This window comes from Lepidochelys kempii, chromosome 4, assembly GCF_965140285.1.
Source record: "Lepidochelys kempii isolate rLepKem1 chromosome 4, rLepKem1.hap1, whole genome shotgun sequence".
Classification (NCBI taxonomy): Eukaryota; Metazoa; Chordata; order Testudines; family Cheloniidae; genus Lepidochelys; species Lepidochelys kempii.
The window spans coordinates 112,868,665-112,890,592 of NC_136383.1; the positions used below are offsets into that span (position 1 = coordinate 112,868,665).

Consider the following 21,928-nt stretch of genomic DNA (forward strand, 5'->3'; position numbering starts at 1 on the left):
GCTACCACAGTGCCATGTGAAAGCCTGTTCTTACTTTCAGGTGACATTGTAATTAAGAAGTGCACAGCATTATCTCCCGTAAATGTAAACAAACTTGTTTCTCTTTGTGATTGGCTGAGCAAGAAGTATGACTGAGTGGACTTGTAGGCTCTAAACTTTTACATTGTTTTATTTTTGAGTGCAGTTATGTAACAAAAAACCCTACATTTGTAAGTTGCACTTTCATGAGAAAGAGATTTCACTACAGTACTTGTAAGTGGTGAATTGAAGAATACTGTTTCTTTTGTTTATCATTTTTATAGTGCAAATATTTGTAATTAAAAATAATAAAGTGAGGCTGTACACTTTGTAACTGAAATCAATATATTTGAAAATGTAGAAAAACTTCCAAAAATATTTAATAAATTTCAATTGGTATCCTATTGTTTAACAGTGCGATTAATCACGATTAACTTTTTAATAGCAATTAATTTTTGAGTTAATTGCGTGAGTTAACTGTGATTAATCAACAGCCTTCATTTTAACTTTTTTAATTTTGAGATACATGTGAATCACAAACAGCCTGGAAGGAGGAAATGATGAGGTGCACAAAAATGAAAAACAGTATTTCTTCAGCAGCAGCAACAACAAGAACCAGTTGCTTTCAGAACTCAACAAACTTTGGTTTAACTTTAGGTCAGGTTGAGTTCAATCTCTGTTATTTCAAGCAGTTCACCCTACCGTGTGAAGCTCAAGAAAAATAAATCTGGTTTTCTAACTTTTAACCAGAAGATGCAAATAGCGTGTTAGTTTGAGAAGCCAAGCTGGACAGATGATCTGTTGGTAGTACAACATGTTATCACCAAGGTAACAGAGTTTGTAATTCAATCTTAGTCCTTTGCACCTTGGGAATTCTGAAGAAGAACCACTTTAGCCAGGGGTGGGACAGAAGCACTTGTGCTGCTTTCTAGCAATGCCTTTGGCGGCTAAGTCAGTAAAGATGTTGGTGGGCTGCAGAAGAAAACATGTTAGGCGCGGAAAGTTGGTCATCCTGAAACCTGGGTGAGAATGGAAGGAAAAATAGCAGGCAGCCTCTCTGTTCAGACAAGTGTTCAGAGGACCTAAGAAATGTGGAGATTGGTGTCTTATAAATAGACAGACCTCCAGAAAAAAAAATAACATGATCATCTCACTATGATAATAATCATATGTGCTACTCTGCTGTATGAAGGCAGATAGTGTTTATGCAGTGATTGTGTAATGTATACTCGCACAGTGTAGTTCATATTAACATCAGTACTAGACTCTTATCAGTCTGAGCACTCTGCAAATGAATGCTGCTAGGCTACTGGAATTATCTGCACAGTGAGATACTGGCTTTTAGCTTTTTCATCATGGCTGAAGACAGCTTCACTTGATCTCAGCAAAATTATTTTAAAATCCAAGCGTTTGCTAAGGTTTCTTTTTAAAGGATCACGTCTAGTGTGACTCATTACCCCTGGATTTCATTTTTCAGAGCAGCCAAGTTCCCTGGCTTTTACAACATTCCCAAATGCCATTATCTCTGTTTGTTAATAGCTAAATGGCTGATGCGTGGATACATATTATTTCAGACCTTTCCTGCAAGGCGTGCTGTCCTAGGAAACAAAGCCTTTTTAAAAAACAGTGTATATTATTTTACATGTTTCAAAGAAAAAATGACACTGACTAGAAATTCTTACGGGTTTCTACGTATCTGCTCCCGAAGTTAGATTTGGTTGCTATCTTTCCTCTTAGGTTATTTGCTTTAAGTGCTGAAGTTTGATCTTGTCTATTCAGTGAAAAGGTATTTCTGACAGGGGTCAATACTTTAGTTCTGAATGTGGTAAACAGCGGTGCCTGCAGCTGTGCATACATTTACGCATGATACAAACCACAGGCCCTACGGCCTCTCTGTCATGACGGGGGCAGCAGGGCTAAGCCTGAGAGGCGTGGCAGCCCCTGTGCATCCAGTCACAATGCCACTCACTCAATTTTGGCCCCACTGCCCCACTGTCATGACGGAGGGGCCACAGGGCCAAACCTGAGTGGGCAGCCAGCACTGCTCCACCTTGCCACTTCTCTGGGGCTGGTTCCTGCACGCTGGTTCCTTCCCTCACTTCCAGCAGCCTGTGTTCCCTCTGTCTGCTGGTCTCACTCAGCAACTACAAGAACGGGGAGCGGCAGTCAGTGCCCGCATGGAAGTGCTGGCTGGGGGCTGGGAGAGGGGTGGCAAGAGCAAAGCATTTAAACATGTCAGTAGTCCCATTGGCTAGTCATGTGCTAATGTTAAGCAAGTGCTGAAGTGCTTTGCTAGCTAGGGCTTGAAACAGCACAAAATTGGAGTGAAGGAGCACTTTGATTAGTTGATGTGGCTCCTGAGCCATGTAATTACAAGATCATGTGCTCTCAGGTTGAAGTCATTAGGCAAATCATTAAAATAGCCATTCAATAAGTGCAGTATACTCCAGGGAGAATTATTATTGTGCCATACAATATGTGTCATTTGTGTCAATATGTGTCTATTTCTTCTCTGGAATATGGAACAATAGCAACTTAGTCTTTGATTAGTAGTGATCATTACACTGATCATACACATTTGCTCAAAACAGTTTCCCTTCATACTCAGCCTCATTATAAAGTTTCCTACTACTAGTAATTACTGTTTTGATTTGTTAAAGCAAGCTTATTCAAATATTTCTGACATAATCAAAATTTCACCTGTATGTGATTTCTTCCCGCCCCCATGCCAAACCGCACCTGACCTGCTGCATGAACAATGCAATCATTGGATGTATGTGGTCAATATAAAAATGCAAATGGTTAATGTTGGCTTTAGGCCTTTAAGTCAAATTTTCATGTAATTAACATAATTCTAATTCTCACTGATACTAGAATCTGTAATTCTAATTCGTTGTGGTATTAGATCTACAAATGTGAACTCATTTTCAGTTGATATAGCTGTAACAAGGCAAGATCCAATTTTTAAAAAGTATGAGCATCTTTTGTGGTATAGAAGCCCAGCCAATGCTTCAGAACCTCAAATTTAGATGCATGTGCAACCCTGTGACTACATCTGCCGCACAGATGTTGGGTGCAATTTTTAATGAATCAGGCAAATAGGAGTTCCATTGTAATATGGCAGTGAATCAAGCTAATGGTATTATTTATACAGCATCACAAATGTTCATGGTCCAGATAGATAAAAACATGGCTCTTACCCTGAAGCGGTTACAGTCTGAAATGAGGAATAATCTGGACTGGGGATAAGGGAGGGGAAATGTTACAGCAGTAAGATCAGGTGGTCGTTTCAATTTGGAATATTCAGTCTGCATATGTTTGAAATAGCAATACATAGTTTTACCAGCTTTGATACCATCATTTGAAAATATTTCCTGTATTAAAGAAATTTTAAAAATACCTCTTTGCACTATAGGCAATTAAAGACCTTTCTCAACTGACTGTATGAACTAGTGTGTACTTATACCTTTCAGCCCTTGAAAGCTAAAATCCTTACTCCTACTGGCAGCTAAAGAAGTTTTTCCTTTAATCCAAATGGTAGAAGCGTAGATTACCTGGTAGAGCCAAAGGTTACCTGGTTTCTGTCCTTGGCGTACCATGTGTACAATATAGCTATGGTCAGACCAAATTAGTGAACAATCTTTCACCAATTCATTTTGAATGGTTTTGGAGTCTCCAAAACTATTGCAAAGAGCAAAATTTCAAGGCCCTAAAAGATTCATGCATACTGACATGCTAAACCTACTTCTCTCTGCATGTCACAGTTGGTTACCATGGTACTTCAGCATATAACTTCTAGAGAGAACAGCATGTATTCATGGACACATGCATTTCTAATACTTTACAAAGAGACATGCAGCAAGTCAGATGTGGAGTTGTAGAAGCCAGGTACATATACATTTGAATTGCAACTCCAGAAGTTCCAGAGAGGCAGTGTGGCCTATTGGATAGGGCACTGGCTTGGGATTCAAGAGACCTACGTTCAATTTCTGGCTCTCCCAGTTGTTTGCTGGGTAACCTTAGGTAAGTCATTTCCCCTCCCTTTGCCTCAGTTTGCCCATCTATACAATGAAGGAAATGATACAGACCTTATTTATAAAGTGCTTTGAGAGCTATAGAGGAAAAGTGCTACATGAGAACTAGATATTAATAAGTGACATTGGAATCTGTACTGGGTCCTCTATTCCAACTCCCATCATCTTCTATCTTCACTGCTTTTCCTCCCACAAACTCATTATGACAGAGTGAACTGTCACATAGGGGAGGAGAAAAAATCCCCAAGTATCCGACTCCAATTAACCAATCCTCCCAAAGGCTGCTAGGAATGGGCAGAGTCTGGGCCTATATAAACTGACCCCAGCTCAGTACAAGGGGGAGAGGCAACACTCAAGGGGGGAGGGGCAGAAAGAGTACCTAGGAAAACACAGCTCCAGAAAGGGGCAGGAGAAGAGACAATAACCTTGGGATAAAGATACTGAGCTTGCGGATAGTGGGGCACCAACTGGGGTCTGCATCCCTAGAAACCTTTACACTTGCATGAGAGGTAAGAGAGTTTATGGGGAAATTGGATTAAAGACTTTGGGTGCAGATAATGGTAAACTAAATACTGATAAATCCTTTCTAGTCTTACTTCAGTCTTTTTGGTTCCTTTTCCCTCCCCCTTTTTTTCTTTTCTCCTGCAGTGATCAAGTCATCCTGGCTCACCAGGCTATAGCTTGGTGACACCCCCACAGTATCTCCGTGAGACCACACACAAAACAAAACCCTTCAATAACCCTAAGGGATTCCTTTAACTTACCACCTCTAAAATAACTTAGAAGAGAGTTAGAAAATGAGACCATTAAGGTTTGGCTGAACCCAAAGCAATCACACAGTCATATTGTTGCACTCTTTGTTCTACCTGATCGCTAGCCAAACATTCCTCTTCTCTCCACATGTCATTACTATTGTTGTTGGGTTCGATCTACTGTAGGTCATAAGCTGTTCAGGCCAGAGACTGCCTTTTAATTGTCTTTATGATCACTTACAAATAAAGAACCAAATGTTATATTTTAATATACAAATTTGGTCTCTCTAAAGTAAAACATTTTCAAAAGACCACTTTGATTTCCTCCTTGGCAACTTTCTCAACACTGTGTCCTCTCCATCTTCCCTTTCAGGGACTCTGCCTTTTGGGGGGTTCTTTTGTCACTGATTCTTTCTTAGTGTCAACTGATTTCTATGTTACAAAAAGGAGATGGGTGCTTTTACAAGAAGTCTCTTCATACTCAGTCATTTCTTGCTAAGTCATAGTACCACAGGGCTGATTCTCAGAGCTGCTTTGAAACAGCTTCATCTTCGACATAGTGCTATTGTCAGTGGTTTCCCTGCTCTACTTTTTGGGGAAAGTACTTTTCATTTTAAAAGTTTGGTTGATTTCTGAAGTATTCAGTGGACTGTGTGTACACACGGGTACACACGGGTAGTCCAAGAGTTCAGAAATATGAAACGGTGTATTTTACATCCGGTTTTGCTGTTGTCTGATGCAGTCTCTCTTCTGGTTGCTCTTGCTGTTGCATGGGAATCTCCTGATTCTGCAGAATGAAGTGTTTAAAACACAATTTCTGATACAAGTAGTAAATGGAACAGGCTGGCCATATAGGTCTTTATATTGCGTTTATCTATAAGAATGAGAGTTACATGGAAAACAAACCCTGAAAAGAATGGGCAATTGGTTACCTGTCCAACAGAATTATGGTATTCAGTACAGATATATAAAACTTATCAGAGTCTGTTCATGGGCTTTATAGAAATCTGTTTTACCCTCATTTTGGTCCATATGGGTCCCCTGCTTCCACACACCTTCCCCCATGTTTTGCTTGGAGTGTTGGTTTCAAGCACAACTAAAAGATTAAAGCAAAATTTAACCCAAATAGCCAACTTTCTGGTCAAAATCACACAAAACCTCTGCTAGACTGAACCAATCTGAACTTCTCTGCAGTGACCTACCATAGGTTCTCTTGGCTCATCTGATTTCTTTATTAAATCAAAACTACAAATCATAATTGAAGACTTTTATAGCAAGATAAAGCTGCACATCTGTATTGTAGCTTGCTGCAAATGACAAAATTGCTTTAGATTTTTTTTCTGCCTGTATTGTTAAGGATGCATGCTTCAGAAAGCTGTTGGAAGAATGAAGACTCAAAATGAGCATTCCATCTAGGTTAACCTTTTTCCCCAGATGTCATCCTCTGTGAAATGTTTTATGTATGTATTCTTTGGAAATCAACTGGCAGAAGCAGCTGTGCGTGCTGCCCACCTGCTAAAGCCCACAATCTTGTGTTATTTCAATTAGATTTGATTGCAAGAAAAGTTTATGAAACAGTTCTCTGTGATTTCATGCCGTCTGGCTTCCGCTAGCCTCCTATTTAGAGAAACCCTATGTTTACATTGATTAGCCTTCTATATGTGCAACTGTGACTATTATTCTTTTTATGTGTAAGATGACAGTGTGCTTGGTGCTGTATAAACATAGAGTGAGGCCACAGTCTCTGCTCTTGATGGGCTCACAGCTGAATTTAGAAGTTGGCAGTACAGTTCAGACATACAAGATGCACAGGTTGAGAATATAAACTCAGAATGGTAATTTTTTTTTCAAATTTTCAGTTTCAGCCACTCCAAATTAGGGCAAACACTAAGGATAGTCCCCAATGAATGCACAAATCTTTGTCCCAAAAATCCTTATGAAATGTTATCCTACAAACTGTTACCACTTTGCGACCATTCCAAGGCCACTTCTCCTCCCAGGCAGCATTTAAGCAGACCTCCCTTTTTGGATGCAGATTTTAATATATTAACTTCTAGGGAGGCAGGATTTTTCTTTGTTTCCCTGGCTGAATTGTCAGGGGGCATTTAGTATATAGACTCAATATGAAACTTGCTGTAGAATTCTTATGCTGATTTGAACCTGAAACGAGGTGCAACTTGGTAGTTGTGGTTGACTTTCACAGTGAGTTTAGGGACTTGTTGGAGCCTAGAATGACACATGTGACAGCACTTGAAAGGAAGACCAGGCTTGAATGAACCAACCCAATGAATGTTAGTTCAGACTTTCAAACAAGCTTCTTGTGCATTTTGTTCCTGTTGACACGAAACCGGATTTGGGTGCACTGGAATTAATACTGCCTGCTCATGCTATCTTTGCTTCAGATTCACATCTTACATCACCCACCTTCCCCCACCCACCCACCCTCCATCCATCCAGGAATGAAGAATGTCTATGTGGTGACTGTAATCTGTTTGGAGGCAAATTGGGTTGTCAAACTGCAGTCTGGAGGAATCCTGCCTTTGGAAATAATATCACTTTCTGAAACTCTGTTTGGGACTAAGCAGCTATTCCTCCATCAGGAAGCCCAGAGCTCTTCTCATCTGAGATTTCATTTTAATTTTCCAACTTCTATTCCGCAGTTTTGCTAATTACTGTTTATCTGCGTGAAATGCTGGTTATATACAGAGGGAGGGATTTAAAAAAAATCACTTAGCGTGTAAGCTCTTTGGGGCAGGGTCCCCCTTTTTTGTTCTGTTTGTACAACAGCAGCACAGTGGGGTCCTGGTCTCTGTTTGGGGTCTCTGCGTACTAGCACAATACAAATAATAAATGATATAAAAGTGCCCAGTGTTGGCCTAAGTCTGATCCCACTGAAGTCAATGATAAAAACAGGTCCCAATAACTTCAATTGGAATTCAGGGGACTTAATGCCTTGCAGAAGGCACTCAGGGTCAAATTTTTAACTCCCCTTGAGATCAAGAGGAGTCAGATGCCTAAATACCTTCAAAAATATGGCCCTCAGCCCCTTGCAGGTTGAGACCATGATGTTTTTCTCATCTCAATTTCTTTTGAGTGTTGATTAAAGCTCTGTCTACACGACAGAGCCTAGGCAGGGATAATTCCATAGTGTAGGTGCAGCATGCATCAACAGAAGTTTTTCTGCCAGTGTAGGAACACCATCTCCCTAAATGACGTTACCTATGCCAGTAAAGCTGATGTGTCTACGCTGGGGTTTTTGTTGGCATAGCTATATCACTCAGGCTTATGGCTTTTTCGCACACCTGATTGACATAACTGCACAATTATAAGTTGTTAAATGTAGACCAAGCCTTGGAATATCAGCTTTTCCCCAGATTGTTCTTACTTTCATCACTGCACTTAGTTTCCAAACACTTTACTTAGAAAAAGGAAAACACACCTTTACAGTTAAAGTGGAAAACAATATACTGTACCTGCATTTTTAAATAAAAATATTTGAAGAAAGTTAACAAACCTATTTGCTTTTGCATATTTCCTGAGGAATTATTTACCACATCCCTAAAACAACTTATGCTAATAATACTGTAATAAGCAGCACACTTCAGTCTATGAGTCATTTTTCACACAAGAGGTAATTATGATCCACCCTATTTTATGTTGGGGTATCCTATGTCTTCAGACACAACCAACGGCGGGACACAGGAACACACAGAGACTGGAGTCTTCGGTTATGGCTCGGATTATTGTAGAAGAAGCTCAACGACACCCTGCGGAAGCATAGCTGTACCACCCGTTCACCTCCCCAACATCTCAAGGAGTGAGCACCGAGATCCTTTTGTGTTCCCCTTTATTGTAATCACCAGCCCTCCCCCTCCCAGGTGGGCAATTCTAGTCTCGGCCCAATAATTGCCCTCTAATTTTCCTGCTAAATTCCTCGCCCCTGTTTATGTTTACCCTTGCTCATGACCATTGTTGCCATGTAAGGGGTTATTATTGAGCACTTGGCTGTCTCTGTCAGTGAACACCTGCAAGCTTGTGGTTTTGGGGTTTTCCGTATGCCCGCACTTATCTCTGCCGGCACTTACCATGCAGACTCAATGTAACTCCCCACATTTTAGTTCTCCAGAATATAAATGATGTAATTAGTTTGGAGCCATAAAATATGTTGAGTTCAGAGGTGTAATCCTTTAGCGGCTGGCCACTCTGAAGGGGAGTGTATGAAGAAATAAACACTGATTTGTCATCATTCTTATTATTATTCAGTTACATTATGGTAGCACCTAGAGGCCAGTTTAGAGCTGAGCTCAGGGCTACACATAGTAAGATAGTTCCTGCCACAAAGAGTTTACAATATAAATACAGAGTGAGGGGGGGAAAAGGTGAGAGAAGGGAAGGGAAGTATTATCCCCATTTTACAGATGAGCTGAGCCGCAGAGAGGTTAAGGAGCTTAAGGTGACTTGCTGTACCCACAACAGAGCTCGGCATGGGTGTAATAGTCTGCCTGGGTGCAATCATTTGCAGGATCAGGACCTAAGGGTATGTCTACATAGCCTGCAGCAGTGAGCTTCCCAGCCTGGCTTGACAGACTCAGGATTGTGCTACTGCACCAAAAATAGCTGTAGGCTTCAGAAGCCAAGATCCAGCCCAAGCTGCAACCTCAATGTGCTGTCTACACACTTATTTTTGGAATGGTAGTGCAAGCCCAAGTCTGTTGAGCCAGACAGAGAGGCTTGCTGCTATGAGCTGTGTAGATATAGCCTATGTGACTTGGTCCTTCAGGGAGTCTATGGCAGAGCAGGAACCCAGCTCTCCCAGGTTGTATCTCAGTGCCTCGAGCACAGGGCCAGCTGTCTTTTGATCTAAAGTGCAGTGGGGAACTAAATGTTCAGCCCTATTCCTTTGGATGCAGAAACATATAAGAACAAATACCATTTAGGTCTTGATCCCACATGCTTAGCTGCAATGCTTTGGGGTCAACAGGATGATGCATATGCTTGGGCACATGTGTAAATCATTGTAGGATTGGGGGCCTGGTCATCAAAATTAAAAATCTTTCAAATATCTGCCAGTTCTCCCTCTCAGTGAACATAGTCTTCTGGAACAAAAAACTGCAGACAAAGAGTATGAATCTGAAATTGCTGGGGATATTACTGTAACAAGAAAATCAGCAATACAATTGGCAATTTAAGGAACAGAAAATATCATTGTACATGAGGCTGCTGTTATTGCCAAAAATAGACCTGCAGAATATGGACGTGATTAAACTGTTTCATTTGAGAGCCTTTTCAGAGTGTTGGGCTCTTCTGATCTTAGACGTGTATGGTGAATCACACTGTGTTTCTTCCACAGTCAGGGGTGTGCACAAAGGAGGGTCTATGAAAGTGGATGCGAATCGATGAAGCTAATCACATCTCAGACCGTTATCTACTCAGCAGGAGACTTGTGCAAAACGTCCGTTACAAAACTTCAACCCACACAAAACTATCAGGGTTTTGTGACAAACATGAAACTCCTCTCATGTTTGAGAGGTTCAATAATGCTCATATAATGTCTTGAGTGTATGTGTATTTATAATTCCCTGTTGGAGCGAAGCAAAACTTGTTCTTCTGCATGGTATAGGGTGTCATAAGGTGGTGTTTGGTGGTTTCAGGCTTTCAGCTAAATTTCACCTTCAGAGTTGCAGTGACTTGGGTGAGCTCCTCAGATGGTGCAGGGCTGTGTTCAAATGGCTATTAATTATTTTGGGTTTTTTTACTCTTCCGTTGTGGGGCCCTAGCCTTCATTTAGTGCCCCAAATGGTGTGCTTGGGGTCCCATTTAGTGCTTTGTAGATGTCATTAATATCCATACCAGAACAGCTGAGGGTTTTTCCAGGGATAGGGGTGCAGTGAGATTCACTGAGATTGGGGGGTCTCTAAGTTTTGGGGGGTCTCAGTGGGGATACAGGACAGGTGGGGCTGTGAGATTCAGTGGGGTGTGCAGTATCTCTGGAGTTGGGGTTGCAGTGATAGTGGAAATTGGGGGGTTTCTGAGTCTCTGGGACCTGTGCTCTGGTTGCTGCCTCTGCTCTCCCATCCTCACTGCTCCCACCCCATCTCATCCCTCTCTGCTGGCCCTGCTCAGAGCCTAAGGTGCTGGGCAACCAGTGTGGGTGGGTCTGTGCCCCCCGTAGCTTCTTCCAGCCCCTAACCGGCTTCTAGGCTGCGCTTCCCCCCACCCACTCCCCACCTCAAGAACTGATACCTCTACCACTCCTTGGATTGTTGCAACTCCTAGCCCTAGGCTCTGCTTTGCTCCCCCTTGGACACAGGCACCAACCACTTCCTCTTTACTGAAGGACAGGCCAATGAGTGGATGGTGCAGGGTGGGAGCCCAGGGTGCTGTCTGAGGAAACAGCCTGGGGAGCTATATGGGGCAGCAGCTCTGGAAGAAGCTTTTGATGGCCATAGTGACTCCTCTCAAGCTTCAAAAAAATACTTGAAGGTTTGATGTGGGGGGGAAGGTTGCAGCCTCCTCCACTTTAAGCACTGGATATAGTGCTGAGTTGCAGAGAAAATGACCTTATATCTGATTTCTTTCAGAGTTTCGCAGACATATTATTTATCTTTCGTCTGCTACCGCAGTGATTCCAGACCTAGCAATTCACTTATGAAGAGCCTCGTGGGTGAACTTTGATGTTCCGCCATGATTTCCAACATGAGTACTTACAAGCACAAGAGCGGCGCTCAACAGTGCAAGCTGCCGCAGGTCTGTGAAAAAGATCAAAAGAGTGCAAGTGGTCCACAGAGCTTCTTGAGATGTGAAGTCTGACCATGTTCCTCATGAACAATCTGCAAACAGTTCTATTCACACTTCTGTGCCTTCCTTAGCGAGTGAGGATGTTGATTTGGATTTGTCAGGCTTGTTGGGTGCCAGAATCTCTGATTCTGGCACAGAGGTTAGTGTTGACTCGTTGGGTCCTAGAGTCTCTGATTCTAGGACAGAAAGTTCGCCATTGGTTGCTAGTGTGATTGTAATGGACATGAATACTGAAAACGGTTCTATTATTGAAAACATGGGGGCAGAATTTTGACTTTGACAAGGCAGATCTGAGTACTTGGCCACAGTTGACGGGTTCTGTTTGCTGTTTTTGATAGAATGCTGTCCCATTGTTAATTTAGACCAAGACTTTTTGCCTAGAAAATGCAAAGAAAACAGTGGTTCTTTGTCAGCTCCTAATGGGGAGTTATGCTAGTGATCTTGGTTGATGTACAGTTTGACTCTTGCTTCCTTGTTCTCTTTTGCTTTGTTTGCTTTTTTCCAGCCAAATTCCTCCTCATCTACTGCAAACTGTAAAACTGGGTTTGTGAACTTTTTCCACTTTAGCATGCAAGTATGCCAGTATGAACATTCAAAAGAACATGTAGAGGGATTCACTCACTGGATGGAAATTGCAGAACAATTAGAAAAGGGTCACACAATTGAAAAACGTGCACATACCTTCTATCAGCCGCGGAAGGACATGAGGCACAATATTGTGCCTTTTCTCTTGGATATGTTGCTGTACTTAGGTGACAGCTTTGAGAGGTTCAGATGAGCAATTAGTCCTCAAAATGGCAGTTTTGGGGTTTACCTGAATTACTTACAAGGTGCAAGATCATATAGAAATTTTGGTGCTGCAAAGGTGATGTAACTATCCAAAAGGAGTCATTGGTAGGATTGCAAGAAAAGTCTGGCAGGCTATTTTTGACAAGGTTAGAAAAGCTAAATTCTTCGTTCGATTGCACTCCAAAGCTCTCCTGAATTGAAGAAGTGTTCTGTTCTTATGGAATTGTTCGAAGATTCGTTTCATGCTTCTGCTAGTTGTTGGGATGTGTTGAAAAAGCATATTAACATTACCTTAAAATGCTAAAGCATGGCAAGATGGTCACCCAGAGTAGAGGCAATCCACCCACTATGAGATCATGCGGATGGTATTTTTGACTTTGTATGAAGCCTTGATCTCGTTTAATCTTGTGCCAGAACTTAAGTCAGAAGCTGTTAACTTGCAAATGAACATTTCAGAGTGTTTGTTTCTTGTTTTGGCTGAGATAGTATATTATATCTTATATTTTTTAATTAACATTTTGATTAAAAAACTGCCCAGTCTGGATCTTGACATTCAAATAGCTCATTTACTTGGTGGCCTTTGAGATGCTTTATCAGAACTATGGTCTTCTGTGTTCAGTGAATGCAAGAAAGCTGGTGCTTCACAGGTTGAAATTTTAGGAATATCCATGCAGTTCAAATAGAAATGATCTCAAAGGAGGAAAGTAATGCCAGGGGAACTTAAAAAGGACACAAAGTCATCAGATCCCAAAAAAGGATTTTGAATGTGAGGTTTTCAACTGTCTTAGACACAATATTGACACAATTGGATGGTAGGCTGCATAAATATATGATGGAGTCAGAGAAAAGTTTGCTTTTTTTGATGGGTGAGAAACTGGAAAGTCTCAGCAGCATTGGTGTAAAGAGGTACGCTTGAAACTTAGCAAGCAATTACCCTGAGGATTTAAACTCTGTTTTGAGAATGAGATTGAACTCTTCACCAATTCTTATAAACAAATCTTTAAGGATGACTTGGAAACAAAGGTGCCCATTAATCTCCTTAGCTACATTCACAAAGGGTCTTTAGATGCAGGTTTCCCTAAAACAAACAGCACTTCCTTTTTATTTTTGCTCTCTTCCTGTAACGGTGGCTGCTGATTTAATTTTAGCTTCCTGAAACACCTTTCATTATGACCTACCTAAGAACATCAAAGGGTCAGGAAAGTTAAACAATCTGGCAATTATTTCTACAGTGAACTCAGAAGCAAGGTGGATAGACTTGGATGAGCTAATTAAGGAGATTACTTCAGAGAAGGCTAGGAAGGTCCCTTTCCAAGAGTACTTAGTGGTAAGTGCAGGGTTTTGGTTTTTTTTTGGCCAGGGTGGTGAGGGCGCAGATTTTCAAGCTAGGCTCTTTGGCATTGTTTTCAAGGATTGTTTTCAAGCTAGGCACTTTGGCATTGCACTGGCTGGTGTAAATTTTACACCAGCTGAGGATTTGGTCTTTTTATTGGTTTCAGATTAGTGGTAAATGAAGTAAAAAGTTATTGAAAAAACCAGAACCCTGCAGATAAATTTGTGAAAGAAATAATACATCTTATGTACAACATATTGCATAAGAACAAGTATTTCAAAGTAGATGCTGGATTATGCATATGGGGGAGATTTTCATAAAATCCTAAGAGATTTGGAACAGGCAAACAACACGACAGTGTGCTGCTTTCCCGGAGCCAAGGCACGAGAGGTCACTCTGAGATTGGATCGGCTTCTGAAGTCAATGGGCAAGGAGCCATTGGTAATGATTCATATAGGCAGTAATGATACTGCATTGCAGGGTTTCTCACAGATAATAAATGACTTCAGGGAACTCGGAAGCCTGGGCAGTACGTGACTCCTGCATTTGGGAAGGCTGGGCATGAGCGCCGGAAGCTCTCTAGAGTTGGGGGGGGCACTGGCAGCCGAACAGTGGCCCCGCCCTCTGCTCCACCCCAAGGCCCGTCCTCACTTGGCCCCCTCGCCTGAGGACTCCCACTGCCTGCTGCTTGCTCCTCTCTGCCCCCTCTCCACCTGTCACATTAAGTGGTGGGGACCTGGGGAAAAGGGCAGAGAGGAGTGAGTGGCAGGCAGTAGAAGCCTCATGGGAAGAGGCAGAGTGAGGATATGAAGAGGCGGAGTGAGGGCAAGGCCTTGGGGGGAAGAGGTGGAGTGGGGTGGGAAGAGGAGCCGCATGGGCAGGGCCATGGGGGAAGAGGATGAGCAGGAGTGGGACCTTGGGGTGGAGCATGGGCAGGACCACAGCCTGGGAGCCCTTTAGGTAGCAGCGCTCCAAAAGGAGGTGTGCCGCATCCTGTTTGGGGAGGCTGAGCCTCCCCTAAACTCTTATACCTGCCACCCATGCTCAGAAGCATGCTGAAGAGGAAGAACATCCCAGTGATCTTCGAGATCCTTCATGTCCCAAGAGCACAGAAAGACAGAAGGTTCTGGAGATGAACCACTGGCTAGGTTAGCGGTGTAGGGTGGAGGATATTGTTCTTATGAAACACTGATCCTCCTTTTATAGGGAGAGGGGGCTGCATAGTTTGGATGGCCTCCACCTCAATAGAAAGGGAACCATTAAACCATTTAAGGGAACCATTAAAGGGCATTAAACTAATAACAAAAGGGGGCATGGGGTAAAAGAGTGAAGCTATGAGAACTCATTTAGTGCAAAGTCGAAATATTGAGAACAAAATTAACCAAAGAACATGAAGAGAAGAAATGTTTGAATTGCCTATACACCTGTGCTAGGAGGCCAGGTAACAAACAAGAGGAAGAGTAATTGCTCATTTATGAGCATCAATTTGACCTATTTGCTATTTCTGAAATCAGGTGGGATGATTCCTATGACCGGAATGTTAAAACCAATGGTTATAATCTCGTTAGGAAGGATCGAGTGGGCAAACGAGGAGGAGAAGTGGCACTCTGTCAAAAATGGCATTACGTGATTCTGAGTCATTGATAACGGAAGAAAAAGATCTTGAATTGCTTATGGATCAATATTCTAACAGATAAAGCACAAGATGGAGTATTAGTTGGTGTCTGCTACAGACTATCAAATCACACTAGTGAACAGGATAACTGTCTAATTACACACCTATTTATAATGTGTAGGGGGAAAAGTTATGTGACCATAAAGACTTCAATATGTGTGACACGCTGGAGGTCTCATGCTGCCAGTTCTAAAACATCCTTGGAATTTCTAAATATTAAAGATGAGAATTTTCTAACTCAACATGGGGGAATTCTGTATTAGACCTCATCTTGACAGAGAAAGAGGAATTTATCGCAGAAATAAAAATAAATTATGGCTTAGATATAAGTGATTGTGATTTGATCAGATTTATAATATGCAAACAAATTAAAGTCCAAACCCAAACCAGTAATCTATAAATACTGAAAACACTTCTGAATCAAATCATCTGAAGGAAGAATTTAATCGGAAAAATGTGGGTGATAATTGGGAATTGTTTAAGAACACTTTAATAGAAGGCCAAAAAGCTACAATTAAGGAAGAAGGCTATATTGGTTTTAAAAATTGCCCGGTTTAGAGGGGAATGAAGGGAGCTATATATTATATAAAACAAATGGAAGAAAGGGGAAGTTGATAGTAATGAATATAAACCAGAAGCTAGGAATTGTAGAAAATTGATACAGCAAGGAAAGGGACACAAGGATAAATCTATGGCCAGCAGAGTTAAGGACAATAAGAAGGAGTTTAAGTATATTAGGAACAAAAAGCATCCTACCAATGGCATTGTTCCATTACTAGATGTAAATGATAGAATTATCAGTAATATTGCAGAAAACATGGACGTGTTGAATGAATATTTCTGTTCTGTGTTTGAGGGAGAAAACAGATGACATAGTCATATCATATACCACTTTTTCCCCTTCCATTAGTAATTCAGGAGGACATTAAACAGCAGATACTAAAGTCAGACATTTTTAAATCTGCAGATCTGGATAACTTGGATCCAATAGTTTTTAAAAAGAGCTCCAAGGAAGTTCCAGAAGACTGGAAGAAAGCTAATGTTTTGCCAATAGTTAAAAAAATGTAAATGGGATGATCCAGATAATAAAAGGCCTGTCAGTCTGATATCAATCTTGGGCAAGATAATGGATGGACTGATACAGGATTTGATTAAGAAACAATTAAAGGAGGGTAATATAATTAATGCCAATCAACGTGGGTTTACGGAAAACAGATCTTGTCAAAGTCACTTGATATCTTGATAAAGATAATAGTGTTGCTATAATATACTTGAACTTCTTTAAGGCATTTGACTTGGTACTGTAAGGCATTTTTATTTTAAAAAAAGGAATTACATAAAACTAACATGGCACATTAAATGAATTAAAAGCTGGATAACTGATAGGTCTTATAATATAATTGTAAAGGGGGATTGGTTGTTGGCCCTACATTCTTTAACATTTTTTTAATGACCTGAAAGAGACAGGATGGGGGACTCTACCTCGGGTAGCAATGACTCTGAAAAAGATTTGCGGATCATGCTGGATAATCAGCTGAACATGAGCTCCCAGTGCAATGCTGTGGGTAATGCAATCCTTGTATTAAATAGGGGAATCTTGAGTAGAAGTAGAGATGTTATTTTACCTCTGTGTTTGACACTGGTGTGACCACTGCTGGAATACTGTGCCCAGTTCTGGTGCCCACAAATCAAGAAGGATGTTGATAAATTGGAGAGGATTCAGAAAAGAGCCATGAGAATGACTAAAGGACTGGAAAACATGCCTCATGGTAATATACTCAGAGCTCCATCTATTTTGCTTAATAAGAACATTAAGGGATGACTTGATTAGTCTAATATCTATGGGCAACAAATTTGCTAATGGGCTCTTCTATCTAATGGAAAAAAGTATAATACAATTCCATGGATGGAAGTCGAAGCTAGATAAATTCTTACTGGAAATAAAGTATACATTTTTAACAGTGAGGGTAATTAATCATTGGAACAGTTTACCAAGGGTCATGATGGATTCTCCATCACTGTCAATTTTTAAATCAAGATTGGATGTGTTTTTAAAAAGAGATGCTGTAGGAACTTTTTCAGGGAAGTTCTATGGTCTATGTAATAATGGAGGTTCGATGAGATGATCACAGTGGCCTTGAAATCTACGAATCTGACTTTTAAAAAATCTTCTATAATGTTAAGGTAGACACAGAAAAATTAATGAGAGCATAAACAAATGGTGAAATTCATGCGATACAAGTCATGTGGACTGAAACTAAGAAAGATTGTCAAAAATTCCTGGAAACTTAACTGTCTGAGTGTCATTCAGTTCTACTCAACTGTTTTCCAGCTCAGCTTCTCTAAAATATGTCTGTACTCTGATTCCCCCTTGTGTTAACGACTAACAAAACAGAGCTGAAGAAGCGTGGTAGATGATTTCACAAGATAGATGGTGTTCCAATCTGAGTTGGAGTCAAGTTATTTGATACTCAGACAGAAAGAAGACAATCTTTTTATTACATTTCCTGGAACACAGTGTCATGATAGGGGAAAAGTGATTGGGAAATTCTTAAAAATTACTAGAGAAAAAACTGTTTATGAGTGACCAACAAGGTATTTGGAATGACTTGGCTAAGAGGTCAGCTTTCACTGTAACACAAGCCTTAACCTAAAATAACATCATTTTCTAACTGAGAACCAAATACGTGTACGTGTGTGTGTATGTATGTAATAATCTTTTTAAGCAATTAGGGCTCTTCTATGGAACATTCTTTCACTACAGTCCAGTTGTGCAAACTTAATTGCAACTAGTTTTCTGTGGAAAAACATATCAAACATTAATAATGATGTATTTTTATCCAGAGTCTATGTGAGTGAGTGACTATTTTTAGATGTTCCACACATCTTCCCAAAACACATGCGCACCACTAAGAATGCCAGACATTTCTGCTGTGATATCATGGCCCATAATTATTTATATATAGTAGTACTTACAAAATTGTCCCAGCATCATCAAAACAGTGCATTTGTAGGATGCCCAAATAAGATACATGTGGGGAATTGTGCCTTAACCCTGTCAGATGAAAAGTGGGTATTATAGACCCAAACCTACTAAGTGTGGAGCCCTCCTAAGACATGCTAAGTGCCTATTACTCCCACTGGTATCAATGGAAGTTTCAGGCACTCAGCACCAGGGACGATTGGGCTCTATATGCATGTTACCACATTACTCCTGTGTTCACTAATGAATTATTAATTATGAATTATTTTACGTGGCATGTCAGAGTACTAAACAGAATACATACACAGCCCTTGAGCTACTCTGGAAATGATATACAGCATCAGCCAAGCTGTGCACACAATTTTAGAGCGTTTGGTCACCAATCAGTCACACTAACTTCTGAACTGATTTCTTAGCTAGATAATCAATGTTTTGTAACATTTTTTATAGAATTTTTTTTTGTTCAGATAATTTTGGGCTATAACAAAAATCAACAGGAGAAATGACACTCTGTTGTTAGCTCATATCATTGGGTCTTTCTTTGTCAATGGTGAGAATTAAAAAAACAGACCATCAAAGCCTTCACTATCAATTACTTATTTGGGCAGTTGGTGTTATACCATTAGTGGTCTGTGAATACCTTGGTGCAGGGAATAATTGGTGGGAGTTTGTGACGTTCCTCTTTGGTGTTATCTGGACTGGTGATCTGCTAGGCCACTCCAATCCTTGACTCTGGGAGCCAGCCTTACCCTGCTCTGCTGTGAGAACCCCCACTTCTGGGCTGTTCATGCACAGCCTCTGGCATGTAAGCTGCTCCCAGCTACTTACAAGCAAATGACACTAGCCAATATCTCTGGGCCCGGACACAACCATAGGAACCTCCGTCTTGCAGTGTCCAGTGGACACTGCAAGCGTATACGAATTCATCAGTTTAACAAATAAATTGATATGTACCAGGCTTGTTATCCCAAGGGGAGACTCTGACATGCTTCAAACCAAACACACTGCTTCAGGTAGAATAAACAAACAAATTTATTAACTATAAAGATAGATTCTAAGTGATTATCAGTCAAAGCATAACAAGTCAGATTTGGTTAAATGAAATACAAGCAAAACACATTCTAAGCTGATCTTAACACTTTCAATGTCCTTACAAACTTAGATGCTTCTCACCACAGGCTGGCTGGTTGCTTTTCAGCCAGGCTCTCCCCTTTGATCAGCGCTTCAGTCGCTTGGTGGTGGTGGTGTCTGTAGATGTAGGTGGAAGAGAGAGCGAGAGAGCATGACAAATGTGTCTCCCTTTTATCATGTCCTTTCTTCTCCCCCACTTCAGAGTCAGGTGAGCATTACCTCATTGCAGTTCCAGACTGACCAAAGGAATGGGGGTGACTCCCTCGAGAGTCTAACAGATTCTTTTGTTGCTGCCTAGGCCAGCGTCTTTTGTTCCTGTGGGGCTGGGCTGGGTTTGTCCCATACCTGCCCAGATGAGGTGTGAACTGCCTCTTTGCTCTTGGAGAGTTTTTATCTGGGGTTGCTTTAAGCCATGAGGATACATTTTCAGCCTCATAACTATACACATGAAAATATAACCTATAACAACAATGCTCAGTACATCATGAGCCTTCCGAAGACACCCGACATGACAAACTTTGCATTGGATACCACACAATCATTTTACAAGGATGAACATGGGGATGCTGGGTGTTCCCCCGAGGTACAGAGTGTCACAGAGTTATAGGCATAGTTGGAGTGAAGATATGTGTGATATGTTCTGGAAGGTGCCTAGCACACCTTCCAGCAACATGAACATACTACATACAATAAATATTATGTATAATAGCCTGATGAATAGACCTAAACTCCACCTAGGGATACATTCTTAATACACCAAACTACTTGGGAAGGAAAGGTCTTAAGAAATGACCATAGGGAGCTAGGAGTGGGCAATCAAGGAATACCATGTGCTGCAGAGACCAGATACAACAGCAAGTCAACCCCAGATCATTTTCAGTAAAGTTACTTTACTTAAACATTGATAATGGCTGACATTTATACTAGCAATGTGCCTGAGTTGCCACTTCCAGATCCAAACTCATGGAATAGACTATTAGGGTTGGAAGAGACCTCAGGAGGTCATCTAGTCCAATCCCCTACTCAAAGCAGGATCAACCCCAACTAAATCATCCCAGCCAAGGCTTTGTCAAGCTGGGCCTTAAAAATCTCTAAGGATGGAGATTCCACCACCTCCCTAAGTAACCCAACCCAACACACTGCAGTGAAAACTCCCTTGAAACTGAGGGGTACTGATATACAGGATTTTGGTTCAGGCCCATCTTCAGTTTATATAGGTATAGACTGTGCAGTCCTTACTCACTAGGGCAGGCACTTACTCCAGAAATAGTCCCAGCAACACTTAAGCACATTAATGCTCAGCTGGTTGAGTAATGGCTTCACGATTTGCCCCGTAGTTATTTTCATCCCTGTGGATCCCAAGTCCCTTTAGAAACAGACTGGAGTCAATGAAGTTGCACAGGTATAACAAAGAGGAGAATTATGGACCTATGACTTACATAAATTGATGTGCTATGTTTAAGGAATCTTTCAAAGTTCATATATTTGGGATAGATCAGCCTGAAAAGCTTGCCCAGGAGGAGTACGGAAAGCTGGGCTGAAGTGGCTGCACCTGTGACTTGAGCTCCCTACCCAACTTGGCTCTACCTCACCCTCGTCTGAATATACCCTCGCTCTCTGCATACTCCTAGTGAGAATTCTCTGGAGATTTGCTCCTTGGAAAATATTTCCTTTTATTATTGACTCAGAGCTGTAGAAGAAGGGGTCCCACAGGTTTTTTTAAAAGAGGGGGGAAACGCCACTGATCCCATTAAAAAGCAGTTAGCAAGTGAATTCAAACACCAGTTACTTACATTGTGTGGGAGCTATATAAATAGCTCGATGGATTATATAGCTTATAGCATCTACTGCTCTGCACTTTTTTCCCAGCACTGAGTCAGCAAAGCAAAGAGGGACTGAGGAAAGAATCCATGCTAGAGTGCTTCAGGCTGCTTTCTTCCTTCAACAGAAACAGAAATGCTCAAGCCACTTCCTTTTCACGCCTCCTCCACCAGCTAGCTTTGCAAGTGTACCCTAAAGAATCTGACAGTCTGAAGTAATTGAAGAATGTTGAACAGCATTTGAGATCACACATCCTAATATGTAAAGTGCTTCCTTTCGTTAAAAACAAGTAAGACTGTCTTTTGATGAAACTACCGGATGCTATGTCATTCTTCCTTAAATCTGAGCTGAAGAAATCAATTCGCAATGTAAAGCTCGTAACTCTAAGATATATGCTGCAACAAGAGGACTGGCAGAGAGAGAGGAATTTAGAATGATAGCTACGTCAACTACAGTAGACTTAATTAAAAATTTAGCAGTTCAGAATGCCCCAGTTCAGATTTAGAAAACATCTGTGAACTTTATTTTCCGCTGATTCAATAATCCATTTTATAAACTGTGTATAACTCACATAATAACTTTGCAATCTTATTA

The 21,928-nt window shown here is 41.1% G+C and overlaps 2 long non-coding RNA genes across 3 annotated transcripts in view; both read left to right on the forward strand.

The window, feature by feature from the left end:
* Positions 1-21,928, forward strand: part of LOC140910740 (uncharacterized) — a 227,340-nt gene that overhangs the window by 138,568 nt on the left and 66,844 nt on the right. The gene's annotated exons all lie outside the window — the stretch shown is intronic.
* The window catches only part of LOC140910737 (uncharacterized), a 53,182-nt gene continuing 42,555 nt past the window's right edge, over positions 11,302-21,928 (forward strand). Inside the window, exon 1 of the long non-coding RNA XR_012158708.2 lies at positions 11,302-11,551. This is a non-coding gene — a long non-coding RNA (uncharacterized LOC140910737). The remainder of the gene's footprint in view (positions 11,552-21,928) is intronic.